The sequence below is a fragment of the Hydra vulgaris genome, chromosome 04 (genome assembly GCF_038396675.1).
Source record: "Hydra vulgaris chromosome 04, alternate assembly HydraT2T_AEP".
In the NCBI taxonomy this organism is placed as follows: Eukaryota; Metazoa; Cnidaria; class Hydrozoa; order Anthoathecata; family Hydridae; genus Hydra; species Hydra vulgaris.
In genome coordinates, this window is record NC_088923.1 from 37,501,401 (window position 1) to 37,513,963 (window position 12,563).

The 12,563-nt window shown below is 27.1% G+C and overlaps 1 protein-coding gene across 1 annotated transcript in view; it reads left to right on the forward strand.

Moving 5' to 3' along the window:
* The first annotated feature begins 901 nt into the window (after positions 1-901).
* LOC136079793 (uncharacterized) overlaps positions 902-12,563 on the forward strand; it is a 46,984-nt gene continuing 35,322 nt past the window's right edge. Inside the window, exon 1 of the mRNA XM_065796240.1 lies at positions 902-1,035. The gene's annotated coding sequence lies outside the window, so the exon portion shown is untranslated. The remainder of the gene's footprint in view (positions 1,036-12,563) is intronic.

Below are 12,563 nucleotides of genomic sequence, written 5' to 3' on the forward strand. Positions count from 1 at the left end.
TTATTTTTTTTACTGACCTTGATAATTTAAATAAACTAATATTAGGCAAATAACAAATACGGCTTCACTATTTACAAGAATATATATATATATATATATATATATATATATATATATATATATATATATATATATATATATATATATATATATATATATATATATATATATATATATTAATTATATTAAGTAATTAAATAATTAATTATTGCTCTGTTCTTTAAGAACATTGAGCACTCTATTTGTAAAATACACTAACATAATTTACATATATATATATATATATATATATATATATATATATATATATATTTTGATTTGATATCAAAAAATTAGAACACTATGAGTCCTAAAGAACGTAACAAGATTGCCTTCTTATTTAGTTGTTATATATATATATATACATATATATATATATATATATATATATATATATATATATATATATATATATATATATATATATATATATATATATATATGTATATATATTTGTATATATTTGTGTATATATATATATATATACATATATATATATATATATATATATATATATATATATATATATATATATACATATATATATATATATATATATATATATATATATATATATATATATATATATATATATATATATATATATATATCAGGGTCGTGGTGGCCAACTACGAGGGTACAAGGACTTGTATTGGGCCCTGATTCTGGCTCAGGAAACTAGGTCCCCAATCCTCAAAGAGAAAAAGTTTATTTTAGTTTTATAAGTTTCTATCGGGGCATTTTTTACAACATTTTATTTAACTTGCTTTCACGTCTGTTTACTTATTTGTTTGGTGTCCGCGCAAAACAAACACTAGGTTAGCGGTAATAATAAAAGAAATACGTTAAACTTTAGTTTAATTCGTTAAGAAAAGTAATTAAAACAAAAAAAAAACAAAAAAACTTTATTTAGCGTAAATAAATAAAATCGTTGTAGAATAATAATAACAAAAAACGTTGTTGACCTGAAATTGATGGATTTTATACTGTAAAAAAGTAAGTAATGCTTAAATACTTTTCTTATAAATAAATAAATAGTAATTAAAAATAATAATTAAAGTTTTTAAATTAAATAAGTAAAAAAAAATCTTATAACGTAGAAATATAAAGAAGATAAATATAAAAAAGAAAGTTGGAAACTGAAATTAACCGATTAGCTTGTCTTGCTCGAGAAAGAGAACGGAAATTTCGAGCTAGAGCAAATGAATCAGCTGAACAACGAGCATCTCGGCTAAAAAAACGAAGAGAACGATATGTTGAGGCAAGAGCGGCTGAAACAGAAGAAGGTAGAGGCAGTACTGCAAAGCGAAAAGAGTATAAAAAACAAGCATTGTAGTGACGAACGATTAAACAATGTTCTCATTAACAGAAAAAAGAGAAAATTGTTATTGGAAAGTTCAAAACAATAAATATATAAAATCCATGAATTCATTTGCTTTGCTTTGATAAATGTGGTTAATATATGTTTGATAAATAAAATTATATGCTTAATGAATTTTTGTTATTTACTTTCATTTACTACTACTCAATATGCTCCAGTCCACTCCGTATCAGTCCATGGAAGTTATAAACAGGTTCCCCTGTTGAACCTTTCACCACTTTTTGCTTTAAGGCTTTTTTTGCGTAGTCTATTGAGTAAATTTAAACCATTTAAACTATGTAATATTCTCTCATATTTTGCTCAAAAATTATACTTAGGACTTTTTTTTCATTCGACCAAAGTATCCTTTCCTCGCGTTTTAAAAAAAGAAGTCAGTTGGTCAATGGTACAACACATACGTTGTACCTTTGACCGATGCGCGTTGTTACTTTGACAAAAATGTTATTATTAAAAAATCATGCAATGTTTAAACCTCTCTAATTCTTTAGCTTGTTATATATTATATAGCAACTTCTGGCCTACCTTATATCAATAAAAAACAAATCTAGCTATTTTGTAATCAATTCTAATTGTCTAAAAAAAAAAAATCTTTTATTCTTGCAAAGACTTGTGCATCGAAGTTGCGATATTCAGTATTGTTAATAGCATTACTAATTTTTCAAAATAAAATCAGTTATTATAACTGTTTAGATAAAATCACACGTTTTCTTTAGTTTTTGTTGGTCAATGGTACAACATTCTAGTCTGGTCAAGGTACACGAGATGGGTTTCTTTAACAATTATCGTATTAATCCCCATTTACGGTCAGACATAATCATCCAAACTTGTCAATAACAAAAAAATGATATTGGGTAATGTTTGTAATGTCGTAGATGAATCAAACAACAATTTATCAAATTTTTAAAATCAGAATAAGATTAACATAAATATTTACTTTTTAAGAGCCAAATCTAATAGTTACTTGTGGATTGATACCATCCATACCAAGTATTATGTTTTACAGTAAAAAGAGTCGTCATGGACTGTTATTTCAAATGGCACTTCACGTTTTTTTTTAAAAATAATAGTAAGCCGACAGAGTAGAGTGATAAATGTACAACGTGATTAAAGGTACAACAAGTTCCCCTACTACTATTTAAAAATTCCATGGACCGATAGTAGTTATAACTCAAACGAAAGAAACCAATGGTTTTTATCATAGGTTAACCTGGTTTTTATCATAGGACATATTTTTAACTTTATATTTATTTATGTTTCAGGTGAAATGAAGGAAAAAAAAAGAAAGAGGCAACATAGAAATACAAATCTGGTGAATCGAAAGCAGCTGGTAATGATCCAAAACAATTAAAGTTAACGGCAGGTCTCGCGTCAATGCAAGTGCCAAAAATACAGAGAAAAGCTAAAAATACAGAGACTTTCTATACAGCAACAGAGAATGTAGAATTAACATCAAAATCCATTGTGAATATCACAAGTAAGCCTAATTCTAAAACAGAGCCAATAACAGAGATTAGTGACCAATCATCTGTACAAGAAACAGACAATAATCAAGATGTCATAATTGCAGCAGGTAAAAGAGCAGAACTGCAATATTCAGAAACATTTAGAAACTGAAACATTACTGAAACTGAGTGAGGGCTGTATGATGTTGAAAAAAAATCAAAGATAAACTCAAATCAAATAACGTAGATATTTAAAAGTGTGTTGGTTTGTCTTTTGATGGTGCGAGCAATATGCAATATACAAATGAGTTGCAACACACTTGAAGCAGTGTTCTCCCATGGCTGTAAATATTTATTGTGGATTTTATGGAACAAATCTGTTTATGAAAGCTTGTTTAAAATTTTCTGTTGTTTCTGTTAACATTTTTGGAACAGAAAACAAGCCTGGTGATGTGCAGAAATTAAAGACTTTTCTATACAGAAACTCAAGGAAACGAAATAATGTATTTAAGAAGTGCAAATCTCTTCTTGAGGATGTGAATCAGTCTCTTAAACTGGCTGCTACCCACAGTGTTCGTTTCAGTTCCTTACAAAATGCTACAGACCGACTGCTGACACTATACCCGGCAGTAATCAATTACCTTGATCAAATTTCAAATGACATAACTTCATGATATGAAGCAATTGTGGCTTATATCTCTTAAAAGAAATTTTTACTATCTTGGGTCCCCTAAATAAAATTCTTCAAGGAGAAACACTTGATTTTTTCCTTCCTATAATGTCTGTCGATGTATCACTGGAAAAGCTTCAAGTACTAAGGGGCAGTACTGGCCAAAATGCTATTTTATCTGTTGTTAAAATTTCAACTGAAGCTCAGCTTAAACAGCAAACATTTGTTGAGAAAAGGACTCGCAAAAAGAAACGATTGGACTAAGATGAAACAGAAGATGAGAGGCTTACTCAGGCTAAAGATCAGTGGCTAGCAGATGTGTTTTATACTGTAGTGGATTCAGCAACTGTAATACTTGTTGAAAAATTTTCTTCACAGAGGAAATTTTTAGAAAGCATAGACATCTTTTTATTGAAGAATATGAGTGAAGGTATTGGTCATAATTTTCATAACTTTAATTCACTAGAAAAAATTCAATCAGTGCTTGAAAAGTTCAAAATTGGTATCAGTTTAAATAAAGTCGTAACTGAAATGGCTGATTTTGTGGAGATCTACAGAAAGGCTGCTGAGAAGGATATATCTTTCCTCACCATTTACAATTTTATGCTAAAGACAATGTTAGATGCTCTATTCCACTCTGTTGCTTTTCTATACAAGATATTCAGTACAATTTCAACAAATTCAGCAGAGTGTGAGAGGGTTTTCAGCAAACTGAAACTTGTCAAAACTTGTCTAGCAAATCGGTTGACATTAAAGCATTTGGGGATCAGTGGAACATGAGAAAATGTGGAATTTGACGCATTTAGACATAATGAAAAACTATGCTGATACATTTTTTTAGTATAAATAAAATTTTCCTTAATCGCTTATTTGTCTCTCGTTAAAAGTACTTCACCGGGCCCCTCTTCTGGAAACTCGTACCTACTTTTCAGGTGCCACCACGTCCCTGATATATATATATATATATATATATATATATATATATATATATATATATATATATATATATATATATATATATATATATATATATATATATATATATATATATATATATATATATATATATATATATATATATATATATATATATATATATATATATATGTATATATATATATATATATATATATATATATATATATATATATATATATATATATATATATATATATATATATATATATATATATATATATATATATATATATATATATATATATATATATATATATATATATATATATATATATATATATATATATATATATATATCAAGGCCGTAGATAACTTTTTTTGATATTTAGGCATATACACACACACAATAAATTGTTAAGTTAAAAAGTTAAGGTAATATATATATATATATATATATATATATATATATATATATATATATATATATATACATATATATATATATATATATATATATATATATATATATATATATATATATATATATATATATATATATATATATATCAAGGCCGTAGTTAACTTTTTTTGATATTTAGGCTTAGCAACTTTGAAACATGAAGAAAACTCCATATTTAAGTATGTTCATATATATAGGGAATGAGAATGCTATGCAAAAAATTGTGGTGATTGGAGACTGGGAACAACAAAAACCCCAAAACGTTGTTAACAAAATTAACAAACTTTCTTTTGCGTTTAAAAATGTTTCATTCAAAACTTTGCTAAAAATGCTGCCGTTGCTCAGTGGTTAGAGGTCTGGATTAAGAGAACCATAAGTTCCGAGGTTGGACGACGTAGAAAAAACTACTCATATATAAGCAGTTTTCTCTACGGTGTTATTTAAAAATGCTTTTGCAGAAGATTTAAAAGATTACTTTAAGATGACATTAAGTTTGTGATAAAAAGTTCGTGTAAACTTTTTTAAATTTTCTAATTTCCATTATCTTGATGAATTTTAGTGATTTTGGCACAGATGACTTTCAACAGAAGTTAATAAGAATCCGTATATATTTTCGATATTGTGGAAAGCCTTAAACACTTAAAAAAATAGATATAACACATTTACTAACGTTAGTATATGTGTTAGATCTTTTTTTGTGTGTGTTTTAGCACTTTGCTTTTATCTGTTATAACAGATATCAAAGTGTTAAAACTCGCTAGTGAAAAGTAAAACACCTATTGAATACAAAAAAAAACTATATCCTTAAATATATTAAATGATATAAACATAAAATAAACAATACATAAAAGAATAAAACAAGAATAAAAATGTTAGAAAACACGCGTGGTTCAAAATTATAGGCTACCCCTTGGCATATAATTTAATCATGGTTTGACTTAATTTTTAACTATTAAGCGCAAACATAACAAATTATTTAAGTTACATTTTGTCAACCATGTATTCAAGTTGTAATAACCAGCTGCATAAATGTAGATACGTAGGTGCATAAAGGTAGGTATGTAGCTGCATAAATGTAGGTACGTGTGCAAAATTAAAAAAACTTTTCAAATATTTAATTTTTATATATCATTGTAAATAGCTTTAAATCAGTATTACAATGATGAAAATTTCTACTAAAATTTATCCCCATTTAAGTAACAAAAATTCATTATAAGGATTGCTTAAGAAAACTGCAACGAATTTAAAAAATAAGCGTTCGGCTTATGGTAGTTTTATAATAAAACTTCATTGTTTAGTTTACGTATTACTTTTCTTCAGTTATATTTTTATTCAACTCAGGTGTAGCAGAAAAAAATTTATATTGTTTAATTAAAATAATTATTTACTAACTAGTTAGTTACCATTTAGAGAGATGCAGGCATGTATTTTAGAAAAAGCGCTTCAGAGTATCCTTTGTATATTGCCTCGATTTACGTCGAATAATACGCCCACCCCGATAAATGAAGAACACATTTGTTTTAAAATATACTTCGTAAGATAAGATTTAAACCAAATTAATATTTTTCCATATACTTGTTTATGTTTTTAACAGAATTGTGGCTATGAAAATAGCCAAGTTTTGAAGCAAATAGATCACTGACATCCAAAGATAGAAAAAGTCGATCCTTGATATCTGAAAAAAAAAATAGATTTTTGAAATTTTTTTTTGTAAATGAGTTTTGGTTTCCCATAAAATATTACAACCAAGTCAACCTTGGTTGTTGGATGTCGGTAACTACCCGAATACCTAAAATAAGATCTGAAACATAAAATTAACCAATGAAACAATTATAAATCTTTTCATAATCTTATCAACAACAACAACACCAAAAAAAAAGATGAAGGGGGCATAATATACACATTAAGCTGCAAAAATATTGCTAACCAAGACACTTACCTAATATCTGTAAATGAAAATTATTGATGCAAGTATATAAACCATATTACGATTAGCAATAACACATACCTTATTACAATTAATTGGCACCTCATTTTTTTATGATATATTATCACTAATGATGTTTGCAGATAGTTGGTATTTGCTCATTTCATTCTCAACAGCATTATCATCCTCATTCTCATTTGGTTTTCTATAAAAAACCATGTATATAGCACTGTTCTTCTTTTTAATGCTAAGAAGTCTGCAGAAGTATTCATCTAGGCTGTTAGTGACATTATCAAACCATGTGGCAAATACATCTTCCAATAGCAGCTCCAATAGGATTTTCTTCAATATTGGAAACCTCATTTTTTTCTAGGTCAGGAAATAATTCTTTTATCTTATGAGGCATACAATTTAAATTTTTTTTTTTAAGTTACCTCTGATAAATTACTATTATTAATTCAAAATTAATTATTTGAAATAATATCTAATCTTTTAATTGTTTTTATTTTTAAGAACTACCTTAGAAATGGTATTAAGATAACTTGCTTTGGGTAAATAGCAAATGCTGTTTTAAAATATAAATGCGATTTCGAAGTTTCTTCAACTGTAAATTGAAATACTTTTCCTTTAATTTTTTTCGAAGGTGAAGGATTGTCTTTTCTTTGCGAAATAACCTGATTCAGATATTCAAACTTGTATGGCCGGGCCTTTGCTTTTTCTCTTAATTCTTTCATATTCTCTTTATGCTTTTATTTCTTCGTTACCATTCCACAACAGAAGAATATTTGGTACTGCATGCAAAAATAGGGTATTAGGGTGTTATCATTTTTTATTTAAATTTGGCAGGTACATAGAAAAGAGATATAGAAAATTAAAGGAAAAGTTTAAAAAAAACCATCATGTCTTTAATGCCAATTCACTTCTTGAACAGGAACAAAATTTTCAATAGTAATGAAATCACAAGAAACGTTAGTAACAGCAAAATAAAAACAAGTTGCAACAAACTTAAAACACTCTACTTTTAAAATATTATTTAAATTGATATATAATTCTAAAAAAAGATGACAAAAATCTATCCTTACAACACCTACTTTGACCACTCGGTCAAAAATGGTCACAAATTTTATCTTTAAAATTAGTGCCGTAAATCGCAGATGCGCATGTACATAATAAATGATATCAGCACAAATTTTGTGTGACTAATCTCACCGTTTTTAGCAATTTCTTTTAGATTAAAAGATAATGTCATCTACGTCCGTCCAAAATGATAAGTACAAAATTTGGCGTAAATGGATTAGGTTTTGAAATTTCTCAACACATTTACAAAAAAATTGTTTCATTTTAGGAAGTTTTCCATGCACAACAATGAGTTGCTTAACATAAGAAGATGAGGTGAGAACTTTACTTCTTTTAGCTTTTCTACTAGAATTCTTCTCTCAGAAATGTTAAGAGCTAAAAATTAAAGGTAAAACATTAGAAACTGCATTGAGCGTTAATGATATTTTTGAAGAGGTTGCTGTAATATAGGCTATGGTGAAAACAGTAATGGTGGTGGAAGTTACCAAGGTAGAATTTATGAGGAGTTATTGAGTGATGCTAGTTAAAATGTTGTTGTTTATTGATATCTCATTTACAGATGATGACTCATTTATTTGTTTTGTTGTTGGTAGCGCAATTTCCATGGGAATATATGTTTTCATAGTTGGTAGAAAATCAAGGTCAGAAAAAATATTTTGATCCAATAGAAATATGCCAATGGATTTAAATCCACTTTGAGCTATTTTATAGTACACAGCTTTTGAAAATGTACTCAACATAAAACTAGCAATATCGTGTTCTTTAATTTTGGCTCCAGTATTCATCCGCGTCCATTATGCTGACGCTTTACTAAAAGCTGTCTTCAAGGGTTTGACAAAAAATTTTTTTAGTGGTTCTAGTCTGTGAGTACTGTGTGGAGAAATACTTAGTATAAGAATGTAATCATTTTTGGCTCATTATTTAATTAATTAAACTACTAATTAATTTTTATGTGATGCATACTCATGCAAAATCAATCGAACATGGTTGTACTGATATGCTTGTAACAAGGTTGTTCTGACATGTTTTTAAATATGTTCCAACTGCGTGGAAAAAAATATCTCCATTCATTAAACCACTGCTGCATGGAACAGCAACCCTATGAGTCAGTGTTTTCATCAAACATCTCTTTTTATCCATTTTTATATGAAGAATTATATAGGTTGGAAGCATAAAAGGTCTAGTAACATTCATAAAAAGCATTGACGTTATGTTTCTGCCTTCTACTCAAGATGTTAATTTACGTTCTTCTCTTTTTTCTTTTACAGATAATACCTTGTGGTTTTTGTGAACGCATGAAACACTAATTTTATCAGGACTATTTATTCTTGATGCAGGAAAGTTAGATTTTTCAGCCAATTCTATCAGCAAATTAAAAAAAAAACAGTCTTTTGTTGGGTTTTTGAATTTAACTGCTCTCATAAGACTTGTAAATTGGAGCGTTCTTACAACTGATTTTGTGTGTCTGTTTTTAAAGCTTTTAAAATCTTTACCAAAGATCCTTACTTCCTTGTTGAACTGATACTCTATTTTAACTCTTCCATTATGTAAGCCATAAATGAATCTCGAAAATTCATACCAACAAAACTATAACAATAATTTTTTCAAAATGAATAAATAATTTTTAAAAATTTAAACAAACAATTCAGGAGCTTTTGCACGAACATGCATGACTAAAACGAAGAAAGTAATCATGCACAATGTTTAAAAATAAGTTGTATATAATATTTTAAGAATTTTTTGTTATTCAATAGTCAAACATGTAACATAGAAAAAAAAACGCATTTGTAAAAGCCGCATTAAAAACATTAATATATAGTGGATTAAGTTGTCCGGAGCTACCGTCTTAACACGTCTCGAAAACTAGTATTTGGAGGGTAAAACTAGTATTTGTAAATGAAGTCACGTCACACATCTCATTTACAAATACTTGTTTTAAAATCAATTAACTAAAGTATAAAAAAAAATATTTGTTTTCAAAAAAATTGCTAGTAAAAATTTATCAAGATTAAATAAAAAGCTAATAGTATACATAAAAATTAGTTTAAATATTTTTAGTTTAAACTATGAATCGAGTTTCTAGGATTACCTGCCATCAGGGACTACCTAATGGCAGGTAACCCCAGAAATGAGTCTCAAAAACTCATACCGATAAAACTATAACAATAATTTTCCATTCTTTTCATTTCCTCTTATAAAAATGAATTAATTTAGATGTTTGATGATAACACCGACTACCCAGTGGGCATATTTCGTTCGCAAGACGTCCAGAGGACGGTAAAATTCTGTCCGTCAGTCCACGGTTCGAATGGTGCGTCATACGGACGTCAGTTTTTACAAAATTTAAGCTGCATGAAAACAGACATTGTTTGACGTCCGTTGGACGTCGTTAAAAAAGTTTGAGATACACCGTCCCTTAATTAAATACCGAAAGTTATATATCTCATGATATAGGGTAGGGTCGGGTAAGCTGAGCCTATTTTCACTTATTTCTGACTTTGACCAAAAAGTTTATATAGAAAAGAATTTTTTTTTGTTTAAAAAAATTGTTTTGCTATAAATATATTTTTAAATATCTTAAAACCATAATTAGACATTGTTTTTAGCAAACTACATCAAAAAAAGTTTTTAAAGATGCCTAAAAAGTACTAATTTGAGGTGTATTCTATGGACCCACATTACCCCGTTTGGTGGGGTAATAAGGATCTAAGTTATATTTTTATCTTTTTTCAATGAAATAAACCAACTTATAGTAAAATATGACTCAAATGATTGAGTATTCATTATTTTATCAAAAGTTTAAACATAGTAGTACATTAATAAAAAAGTTTTGAACGCAAAAAAACTTTACTTCAAAAACTCGTTCAAAGCACTAAATTAGAAACGCAAAATAAATATTTTTTTCTATCTCTGTTAGTTAATTTCCAAGGAATGCAGAGCATTCTAGTGGTTTAATTTCAATTGTTTTTTTTTTACGAATTTTCCTAATATATAGAATAAATCAAATTATTATTCTCCAAATTGATTAGATGATATTCAAATATCAAAGTCGAAATACTTATAAAAAATCAAATCATGATGAAATTATGTTTAAAGAAAAAATTTGAAGCGAAAGATTAACTAAAAAATTATCCAAAAAATTTTTAGTGCTATAAATTAGAGATTTTATTATCCTACAATAACGATATGTATGTAACGATATGTATGTAACGATACGTATGTAACGATATGTATGTAACGATATGTACGTAACGATATGTATGTAAAGATCTGTATGTAACGATATGTATGTAACGATATGTATGTAACAATATGTATGTAACGATATGTAATAGTTACATAATAATTTAATTCATATTATATAATATTTTAAATTAAAAAAAAAAAAGTGCTTTCAAACTACTACGCCGCATTATTTAATAGCTTTAATTAAAAAACATGATATCATTACATCTTTAATGATCATCAAAAGGAATCCATAGCAACATGACTCTAGAAAAATGAACCCAGAAACATAGTCAGACTTCTAATTTACACTAATTTTTATTTAAAGGTATTAATTGTTGTAAAAGTATTAAGTTCTTAACAGCACGAAAAATATTGACATAAAGACCTACATTATCCCAGTCAAAAGGGTTGCTTATTTTAAAAAACTATGCATCATTCCGTTTTAAAACTAATTAAACCTAATTATCTAGTAATTTTTCTTCCAGATAAAAAATTTTCTATGTGTTAAACTCCGTTTTGAAAACTTTTTTCTAAAGTTAAAGGATTTTGATAAAAATCTTTCTTTAAATGTATGCGTTAATTTGAATAAAAAATATACTCAAGAATTCACCTTGTAAGCTAATAATTAAAATTAAGAGAGCTGTTTTAACCCTTTTGCGACTGACTTAAAAACAGCTATAAGACTGCGCGTAAAATAACGATCTTGGATCATGATCAATTAAAAGAGTATAAAATAAAAATTACTAGTCAGAATTTTACAAATAAGACCTTGTTTTTTTTGTCAAAGAATTGGCTTTCAGAAAATTAAAAAACTAAAAAAAATTTTTTACTATCTTAGTAACGTGATCAAAATATATCATGTTGAAACTAACAAAAATATATTGTTTCTCTATGTAACCTTTAACAAATAAAGAAGAAATACTTAAGCATATCGTCTTTGATATTAAATAAATGAGACATTTATTGTGGTCAAACAAAAAAAAAATCTTCACCACTATCATTGAAAAAAATATCAAGAATCTCATTTATGACAGTATACTTTTTATCTGTTTTTGTCATTTTTTAAAATTGATTTTTGAGCGATTTAAAAATGCAATTAACAAACGGTTTGAAGCATTAACTTAAGGAATTATTCACATTTCAAAAATTAGTTTAAAGTTTTCCCCAATTGCTATAGATGTTTTGAAATATTCAAAACTGTTTATGTACCGCCAGGCGGGTCACTCGTCATTTAGAAACAAATTTTATGAACCGTCATACGGGTCACTCGTCACGAAAGGGTTAACCACCTATAACATACAGAAGAAAAAAATAACTTCTACCTCAGTTTGTTAAAACTCTATTACTACTAGCTAATGTTATATATATATATATATATATATATATATATATATAATATATATATATATATATATATATAT